The sequence below is a fragment of the Propithecus coquereli genome, unplaced genomic scaffold (genome assembly GCF_000956105.1).
Source record: "Propithecus coquereli isolate 6110/MARCELLA unplaced genomic scaffold, Pcoq_1.0 Scaffold153, whole genome shotgun sequence".
NCBI classification, from domain to species: Eukaryota; Metazoa; Chordata; class Mammalia; order Primates; family Indriidae; genus Propithecus; species Propithecus coquereli.
The window spans coordinates 6400084-6410245 of record NW_012139747.1 but is presented as its reverse complement, the minus strand read 5'-3'; the positions used below and the strand labels follow the sequence as shown (position 1 = coordinate 6410245).

At 39.8% G+C, this 10162-nt stretch overlaps 1 pseudogene; it reads left to right on the top strand.

The window, feature by feature from the left end:
* LOC105807135 overlaps nt 1–9806 on the top strand; it is a 16504-nt pseudogene extending 6698 nt beyond the window's left edge.
* The last annotated feature ends 356 nt before the right edge of the window (nt 9807–10162 follow it).

The following is a 10162-nucleotide window of genomic DNA, read 5'->3' as shown; positions in this document are numbered from 1 at the left end:
GGGGTCTCGCTCTTGCTCAGGCTGGTCTCGAACTCCTGACCTTGAGCGATCCACCCGCCTTGGCCTCCCAGAGTGCTAGGATTACAGGCGTGAGCCACCGCGCCCGGCCCAAAATTCTTGATTTAGAGGAATAGGTGACCTTTTATGCTGTTGGAAGAGATTATTTGTGATACAAATGGTTAACTTTAAAGAAATGTAAGTTTTCTTCAAATTTTGGTCATTTTCATCTACTTACTCAGTTTTCACAAAGCACCTTGTTGATGATCCCCAGAGAGGTGGCAGGAACCTTTCCACACTTGAATCTTCATTTTCTGTAAGGAGAGAGGTTACTCAATTAATTTTAAAAAGAAAATAAGCTGTGAGATTGTTTTATGCCATTCTCCAGAACTACACGGTTCACTGTGGTGGCCACCAGCCAGTGGTGGCAGGTGAATGCTTGGCATATAGCTTAGCTGGCACAATTAAGGAACTGAATTTTAAATTTTATCCTTCTGTATTAATGACTTAATACAAAGAAAAGAACATTAAATGAATGTAGACTTTTTGTGTTGAGATGATTATATTGTATGTATACTGTGGTGTTATTAAAATTAATTTTACCTGTTTCTTTTCACCTCATAGTGAGGCTACCAGAAAAATTTTAAGTGGTACATGTGGCTCATACATTTCTATTGAATAGTGCTGTTCTATTAATAGAAAATAAAAATGAATATGCAAGTCTCTCATAAGTGTGATCTATTTCTTCACTCCTCAGGCCTTCCCTTTCCTTTTTAACCAAGTTAGCTTTATATTGTAGTTAATACCTGGTTTCTGGCTTTGCAAGTCTAGGACTTGAGTAGGGAGTCCAGAATCCAGGTGCTAAGTAGAGAGGACATTGTCAGAAATTTGGAAACTCTTGGACTATCCTTGGCCCAGTTTAAGATATTGGGGACTGTCCTCTATCTATGTATTATGCAGTGGTCCCTAACCTTTTTGGCACCAGGGACCATTTTCATGCAAGACAATTTATCCATGGACCAGGGGGTGGGGGAGAGGGTGGTTTCAGGATGATTCTAGCACATCACATTTATTGTGCACTTTATTTCTACTATTATTACATTGTAATATATAATGAAATGATTATACAACTCACCATAGGTTGGGGACCTCTGCATTATGGGATGTTTGGTATCCCTGGCCAGTGCCTATCAGATGTCAATATTGCCTCTCAGTCTGAAACCAACCAAATTGGGGGCGGGGACACCCACACACAGATACAGGTATCCAAGGCTAGCTGGCAGTGTCCCACTTAGAACCATTGCACCAGCAGTAGGAATTGCTGGGTCTTAGGGTACCGGGGTTTTACTGGCCATTGCCAAATTGTTCTTCAAAATGTTTCCCTCTGTTGACAATTCCTACCAGCTCTTGATTTTTACCAGTCTTGGTTATGAAATAGTGTGTTCTAAATTTGTGTAATTCCCTGTTCTATAAAAGTTAAACTTTTTATTCATGAGTTTATTTGTCAGATATTTCTTCTAATACAAAATACATATTCACATTCTTGAATTGTCCAGTTCTTAATTTTTTTTCCCCTCCTTTTAGGAGGTAGATGACTTCTTTGAGCAAGAGAAGAACTTCCTTATTAATTATTACAATAGGATCAAGGATCCCTGTGTGAAAGCGGACAAAATGACCAGATCTCATAAAAGTAAGTACCATTCATTCCCTAGCCACTTAGAGCTTTGCTAATGTGCCTGGCTTTGTTCCTCTAAAAAGGGCGATCCTTGTTTCTGCGGATGTGGCTGATGACTATATCCACACTGCAGCCTGCTTGCATAGCCTGGCTTTGGAAGAGCCCACGGTCATCAAAAAGTAAGTTTTTGTTGGAAAACCATTTGCCATTGCTTAGTTGAGGACTGCTGAGTGGTATACTTATAAGAATAATGAGTAACGGCTACATAGTTTCAGTTCTGGTTTGGAAATGAAATACAAGCTCATTAAGGAAAGTCTTCAGCTCAAGTCTTATATCCTCTGTTCTTAAGACACTTCTAAGACAGTAGGGGACTTAGAAAGCTCTTCTGTAGATGAACGAATGTGGTAGCTGTTGCCAAAGCCTTTATTTCTGTCAAACTTCAAGTCTCAGTTTTAATTTTGGACTTGCCTTTGAGAGAAATTTACCTTTTATCTTTTGGCAGTTGGTGCTTGTCATTTTGCCTCGTAGTGCCCCGGACTTTATTGGTTCGGTTGTGGTGGTTGTGAAAATACTATAATCACCCCAGTCTGATCTTGCACTTATTTTGATATATGCTTTTCACAGTTTCTCCCTTCTGGGTATTTCTGGTGTAAGACAGTATTTTGCTTAACACCTAGGCTTGAAATCACAGGTGGTATTACTTCTGATTTGAAATTGAAAGTCAAGCGAATGGCAGAAGACAAATGACGTAGGAGCATATTTTATAGCCGTGATGGCCACAGCGGTAGCTCATTAGAACCTGACCTTGGTTAATACAGCATTGGTGTCTGATGAGAATTATCTTAGTCACATGGCAGGATGACTGAAAGGCCACCAAGAGAGGTGCCACTGGGTGGCACTGCAAGCACGTGCAGTTTGTAACCATTCTCTACTGTTCTAGGCCAATTGGAATGAAAGCACTACTTTAAAGTGCTAAAGGCTGGGACTTCTGAGTTTATTCATTGACGTCTTAGAGTATTGATAAGATCATATTTCACAGCTTATTTAAGACCTTAAACCAAAATTATGTGTATGTTTTCAGGTACCTATTGAAGGTTGCTGAGCTATTTGAAAAACTTAGGGTAAGGATTTTTGTGTCAGTTTTTATAATACATATTTTATAATCTGTAGATTTCTGCCTTGATGGTGACCTTTACTTTTTTAAATGGAAAGTAGAGGGTCGAGTCTCATCAGAGAGCTTCTCCAACACTGCATGCTCAACATAGAGGCTGCTAAGGTAAGACAAGTTGTTTTATTTATTGGAGCAGTACAAGACCTTGCTATGAACAGAAGTCTCATGTTAGGAGATGTATTCTCTTTGTTTAAAAGGGAAGTTAACTTTATCCTCAGGAGGAAGATAGGAATTTGTCAGGTGTGTTTGTGTAATTGATAGGCCTTTCTGTGGCATTGTGTCTTTAAAGCTTGTATTGTTGGCAGCACTGTAGGGGTTGTATGGAGTAATAGTTTTTGGCATTATAGGTTATTGGATGTGGATATAACATGCTGAAAGGGTTATTTCTGAGGCAGAAAAGGTTTGGGGGTTCGTGAGTTTTTATCGAATTGTAGCTGTCTCTGTAGACTTTGAGCCATAAAGCATTACTTATGAAAACAAGACTAAGCAGTAAACAGAATATTGTTTGGGAATTAAACATGCATTCTTAACTGTCTGAATTGCCCCAAACAAAAATGTTTAAGTTAATTTTACATAAAATGTGCTAAATCAGACAACATAAAATTAGGTAGGTAGGCTTCTGTACCTTCTAAGGTTATATATAACAAGGGGAAATGTCATCAGAAAGTAAAAATACATTTTTCCCAAATAGTGTACTTTTATTTTTGGTTAATTTGCCTTTTGACATGTTTTCTTCATCTTATATTTGGACATTTTTTATGCATTTTAGACAGTTTATTTTCTCCTTTCATGGAATTAACAGCTCACTTTAAATTTTTTGAGTATATACAAAAATAGATAAAATAGTTTCACCTGGCTTTAATTATTGTGCCAGTTTTGAAGAACCACATAATCTGTGCATCATAATTGCCAATTTTAGATACTGAGGTATCTTCTTTGCTTATAAGATTTGTGAAGAATCTTTATTTCTGATTAGATGGATCCCCAGGGTAGACTACCAGAAGCAGGATTTGCAGGGAAGGGTTATATGTTTCTTACTATCTCATTGCCCAGTCGTATTTTAGCAGCATTTCACTTGACTGCCCAGCAATAACCGTACATGTGTTTTGATACACAGTGTTCAGTTTTTTGAAATTACCTACAGTTATTGAATCAACTGAGAAAAAGATTCTTTTGTTTTCACTCTGTTGGAGTTTTCCCCTGGCCGTATAAAGAATTCTGGAAAAAGCTCTCAACAATGCTGTCAGAGTTGGTCATCCCTATTGAAGCTGGAGATTAAATAATAATGGGAAAGGGAGGTGTAGGGGTTGATTAGGTTCCTGCCATCTAACAATTTAGACAGTGTATTGGCACTGGGTACATGGTTAGACTGGTTTAGATATTTATTTAGTACTCCAGTTCTTTGTAGTTTTTTAATGTTGTGTCTGTTAATTTCCTTCTCAGGATCTCTTATACAGACACACCAAAGCCCTCACGGACTATGGGAACTCAAACAAAGCTCTGGATAAGGCCCGGTTGGTTAAAAAGCAGAGATGTCAAGGTGGCTGAGGCACACCAGCAAGAATGCTGCCAGAAATCTGAACAGCTTTGTGAATCTGCAAAAGAAGGTCAAGCAGGGATATTCTTTTCTTTGGAAATAATTTCAAGCTTACAGAGGAAAAGTTGCACAAATAGTGCAAAAAACGCCCATGTTCCTTCACCTGGCATCATCCAGTGTCGGCACTTCACCCCCATCTGCTATATCACTTGCACACGCACGCTTATTGTCACGGTTCCGGAGTGTTCACAATACTTTGGGGCTTTTTTGTTTTTTGTTTTATTGAACCATTTGAGATTAAGTTGCATACATCACAGTTCTTTTATCCCTAAAAACATTGTTATCTATTTCCTATGACCGAGGTCATTCTCTTCCATCGCTACAATACAGTTATCCACTGCAGTATGCTTAACTCAGTCTGCTGTCTGTATTCTCGTAATGTTGGTCCCAGTAATGCACTCCACTACAAGAATGGGTCGAGGATTGCATCTAGTTATCTTTACTCTTAGTCCTTTACTCTGGAACAGTTCTTGTTCATTTTTATATCTAATAATGCTAAGTGTGTTCATTGTTCCTGGGTGTCTCTCTCCAGGCTGGAGATGTAGGTGTGTGGACATGCACAGAGTTGCACACACACACAGCTTTCAGGGATCATGAGTCTACACTGACTTCTAGTCCATGTCCACAGGATTCTTCTTTGCCTTCCCCTATTCCAGAGCATGGGACTTTTTAGATACAGGTTAACTTTGTTGGGCGGCGGTACACCATTTCATTGAACATGAATGTAATACATAGTTTTTCCTTCTTTCTTCCTTTATTTCCTTTCTTTTCCTTCTTCTTTTCAAAGAGACAGGGTCTCACTGTCACCCAGGTGGGAGTGCAATAGCTTGATCATAGTTTACTGCACCTTAGCCTCCCAAGTAGCTAGGACTACAGGCGTGCACCACCATGCCTGGCTTATTTTTTAAAAAAATTTTTTGTGGAAACCTCCATCTCACTATATTGCCCAGGCTGGTCTTGAACTCCTGGCCTCAAGCAATTCTCGTGCCTCGGCCTCCCGAAGTGCTGGAATTACAGATGTGAGCCACCACACCTGGCCATAATATGTAGTCTTTAGAGGATCCCATGGATCTTCTGTGGCGTTCTCAGGGGCCATGGAATGTTCCAGAGCAAATGTTCAAATGTGTCTCCCAGAATGTGAATGTAATAATAGTAGGACACTGCACTTGACTCAACCCCTCCTCCCCTCTAAATAAGCAAGCTTTCATGAAAATAGAAATCCCCAATTCATTTAGTTTTCTCAGGTGTATTTTGTTTTCCAGTGGTAGGGAGATCTAGGCATGTCTGGTAGTGTCCCTGTGACACCAATGATCTCTGTTCAGTAACGTGCTTGAAAGCCACCTGGAATGTCCAAACCTAGGCTTTCTGGGATTTGTCTTCCTTTGTCTATTCAGGACTATAATGCTTCAACTGTAAGGCACAGAGCTTCTCTTTGTTGGAACTTGGTGAAAGTCATGCAGACACATTCACAGGGCTGTTTTTGGGTTCTTCCACAGTAACCTTCGTATGCTGTCCCATTCTTAAATTCTTGCAGTTCTTTTTTTTTTTTTTTTTTTTTAAAGAGCTAATAAGTTTATAAGGAAAAGTATGTACTTCAAAACTACTGACTTGAAATCTTAGGTTATTTTATAAGCCAATTTAGTGGCTCTTGACAGTTTTAGAGGAGATAAAAGAAAAACCACAAAAGTCAGAATGGTGCCAATTTAGGCCTGTCTAAACTACCGAAGTTATCTCCTTGTGTTGTTTGATTGTATCCCCTTTATTCAAAATGCAAGCCTAGGCATACTATACTAAAAGTTTAGTATTCTGTAGAATGCTGAGATTGATAAGTATTAACCTGTTTGCCTTTGGTATGAGTTCTTTCTAAGATTTGTATCTGAGCTGACAATACGAGTTGAGTCAGTTTAAGGAACATAGCACAAGTGGTGGTGAGGGCTGGTATGTTAGCATGTATCTATCTCCTGTGGTCATATGTACAGATGGCCTGGAGCTATGTGCAGGTATAGAGGAGGAAGGGGAGCTCATGTTGACCTCTGGGAAGACCTGTTTGACCTAGGATGTCCAAGAGGTTGTCATTACAGTGCTAGCGCTATAGACTTAAAATATCACTGTAAAACTTGTGACTTTTTAATGTGGCTGCACTGTAGCTCTTTGGAGCAGTACTATAGAGACAGTGAGACAGGAGATTGACTCTTCTGAGCACCCTTGAGTACCAGCTGGAGCTACAAAGTTTTTTATCTAAGGAGTGATGGCCAAAGTTTTACCAAAGTAAATCTGCAAGGCAGAGCTTAATGTCACAAACCTAATAAACGGATCAGAGGGAGTACATATTCTTGGCTTATTCCAATTTCCAATAGGTGATTAATCCTGAATCCCGACAGTGGCAATAGGAAAAGAAAAAAGATAGAACGGGGACATGTCTTACAGATCATATCCAAAGTAAATCCATCTTGAACATGAGAGTAACAGTTTTCTCCCTTTTTATTTTTTAATTTTTAAAATATTATATTTAATAAGTCATAATTGTGTTGCATTTATGGAGTACAATGTGACTTGGTATATGTATTATATAATGTGAGATGATTAGATAAAGCTAATCAATGTCTGTCTCCTAACTTAACATTTTTTGTGGTGATAACATTTGAAATCTACCTAGTTATTTTGAAATATACAATACTACTGACTGTAGTCATCCTGCCGTGTAACAGGTCTCAAAACTGTCTAGCTGAAGCTTTGCACCCTTTGAGCAGCAGTTCCCTCATTCCCTTACTCCTCTCACCGCTGCCCCACCCCACCCCACGCCCAACTTCTGGTGACCATCATTCTTCTCCCTACTTAATTTTGCCTTGTTTTTTAGATTCCACCTATAAGTCAGATCATTCAATAGTCTTTCTGTTCCTGGCTTATTTTACTTTGCATAGTGTCTAGATTTATCTATGTTTGTCCCAGATGACAGAATTTTGTTCTTTTTAAAGGCTGAATAGTATTGCGTATCTATTAATATACCACATTTTCTTCATCCATCGATGGACACTTACATTGATTTTAATATCTTGGCTATTATGGGAATGCAGATATCCCTTTAACATACTGGCTTCAGTTCCTTTGAGTCTATTCCCAGAACAGGGATTTCTGGATCATATGGTAGTTCTATTTTTGGTTTTTTGAGGAACCTCCATACCATTTTCCGTAATGGCTGTATTAACCTCCATTCCCACCAACAGTATAGAAGGATTCCCTTCTCTCTGCGTTGATGCCAACTTTATCTTTTTGATAAAATCCATTCTAACAGGTGTGAGGTTATAATCTTATTGTGGTTTTAATTTGCATTTCCCTATCCCTTAGTGATGCTGAACATATTTTCATGGGCCTGTTAGCCGCTTTGGAGAAGAGTTGTCACCCTGTTTTCAAAAACCGGTGGTGAAGTCTGTCTGGCTCACCGCCCCTCCCTCGACCCTGTCCTCAGTCATCGGCACCTACACTGCTCATCACATGTTCCCCGAGTACTCAGCTGCCATTCTCCCAGTAACAATGCTTGGTGATTGGGTGCTGTTGCCCACTTAGAGGCAATGACATCCACATCACCATGGTGACCGTAAGATATTTAGTATGGGTCGCAATCGCAGAGATAATGTGAGAAAAAGTGGTTGTACATAAAACCTTTGGAGATTACTTGTTAGGAATATTTGGAAGTTAAAGTGAATACAAAACTTGTTTAATTTTTCTTGGATTTGTAAACGTTAACTATTTCTTCCTGTAGAACTGATAAATTTGAAACGGAAGAGAGTGGCAGCATTTACAAAGAATCTAATCGAGATGTCTGAACTGGAAATAAAGCATGCCAGGGTATGTGGTGTTTTCTTGTTGTTGGTTTTTGTTTGTATTTTTTTTCCCCTCAAATTAAGCCAACTTGTTTAGGGGTTCCCCCCCAAGTTTTTATCCCAGTGTCATCAGGCAGTGGGGTTTGCCGTGTGCCATTAATTTTCTATAATACTTGTAGAGGGAGCCATTAATGGGAGTATTTTTGGTACAGCAAACCATAAATTCACGTCTTGAAATACTTTTTTGAGAGGAGCATTCTTGGTGGAGGCTGCCCTGCCTGACTCTCTAAGGCCTTTGCAGGCCACTCTCTGAAGAACCTAATTTATCAATAAGCTCTTAAATATCTTGGGCTTTGATGGATATCTTTTTTCAAAGAAATTGTTTTCTGGTTTTTCTAAGTGTATTCTGATAATCCTGTTGTAGCACAGAAGCAGTGGTGAGCAAGGGTGCTCTGCTAGGGACCTCTAAGGAATGTGGTGCTCCCCACACTCAGTTTCTGGGGATGGTGTCAGGACTCAGCCCGGCTCTAGAGAGCCATCTGGTTCAGGGCAGCTAGGTCAGTGCTCGGACCTGAGAGGCCAGAGGAGAGAATTGTCATTGGCCTTCAGCTTTGGTTCAAGTAGGAAGACTTGAACATTGATATGTATTTTGGAAAATCCTTTATTTTGACTAGAACATAGATATGTTTATAGTTACTTGCCTTTTGAACTTAATGTGAGAACTTTATAAAGCAATTTTTGCAGATTCCTGTATGAATATTATTTATAATCTCATCTGTAATCTTATCCATGACTAATTTTTAGCAACCAATCTTTCTAAAGCCTTCGACTTCATAGAACACTTTTTTTTTTCTTTTAAGACAGAGCCTTGCACTGTCACCCAGGCTAAAGTGCCATGGCATCAACCTAGCTCACAGCGACCTCAAATTCCTGGGCTCAAGCAATCCTCCTGCCTCAGCCTCCTGATTAGCTGGGACTACGGGCATGTGCCATGGTACCCAGCTAATTAGTAGAGATGGAGTCTTGCTCTTGCTCAGGAACTCCTGACATCAAGCGACCCCACCCCCTGCCTTGGCCTCCCAGAGTGCTAGGATTACAGGCATGAGCCACCATGCCTGGCCAGAACAACTCATTTGTATAGTGTTTAAGTTAAGACTTTAAAGTAAACAGGACTGGCATGATCATATTTGGGAGAAAACAGGTAGGGGCAGGTGAGGGCAAAGGTGCTGTAGCTCTTTTGCTGGGAGCCTCTCCCAGCAACAAACAGCCCAGACCCACAGAGAGGGGAACTCTTCCAGCATGACATAGGGATGAGGGGCAGGTCACAGTCAACTGAGATTTAATGAAGAGTAGTGTCAGCCTATTCTAGCTGGTGTCAGATCTCCCTTGTGAAAAGCCATGGCTATGTCTGTGGACTTGTGTTATATTCTTACAGCTGTAGAGCGAATCTTAGACTTGAGTGATTCATTGGGCTACCTTGACTTTTTTTTCCAGAACAATGTCTCCCTCTTGTGGAGCTGCATTAACTTGTTCAAGAACAACTGATCTTTACTCTGGAGGAAGGAAATGAATGTGAAAGAAAGCCAAGCATCACTTGCGCTTAAATCAGTACCACGGAAGACCTACTAGCTTTGACTTCAGTTTAAAATTATGTGAATAAATGTTTTGATTTCTAAAAATCTTAACACTTAACCATGCTGGTTTAAAAATTTTTTTTGCATGCTACTTGGACATAACTAATCTTTTCCTTAGGCATTTAATTCCTCAAAGTGGGCAGAGTCTGAATGCTGAGTTCTTCTATAGTTTGTCTTTAGTTACTAAGAAAGGATGTAGGAGACATGTGCCTTTTGGAAACAAGTAGAAGCCGTCACCTGGTCACCTGGCCCGTGTTTGTCTCATGT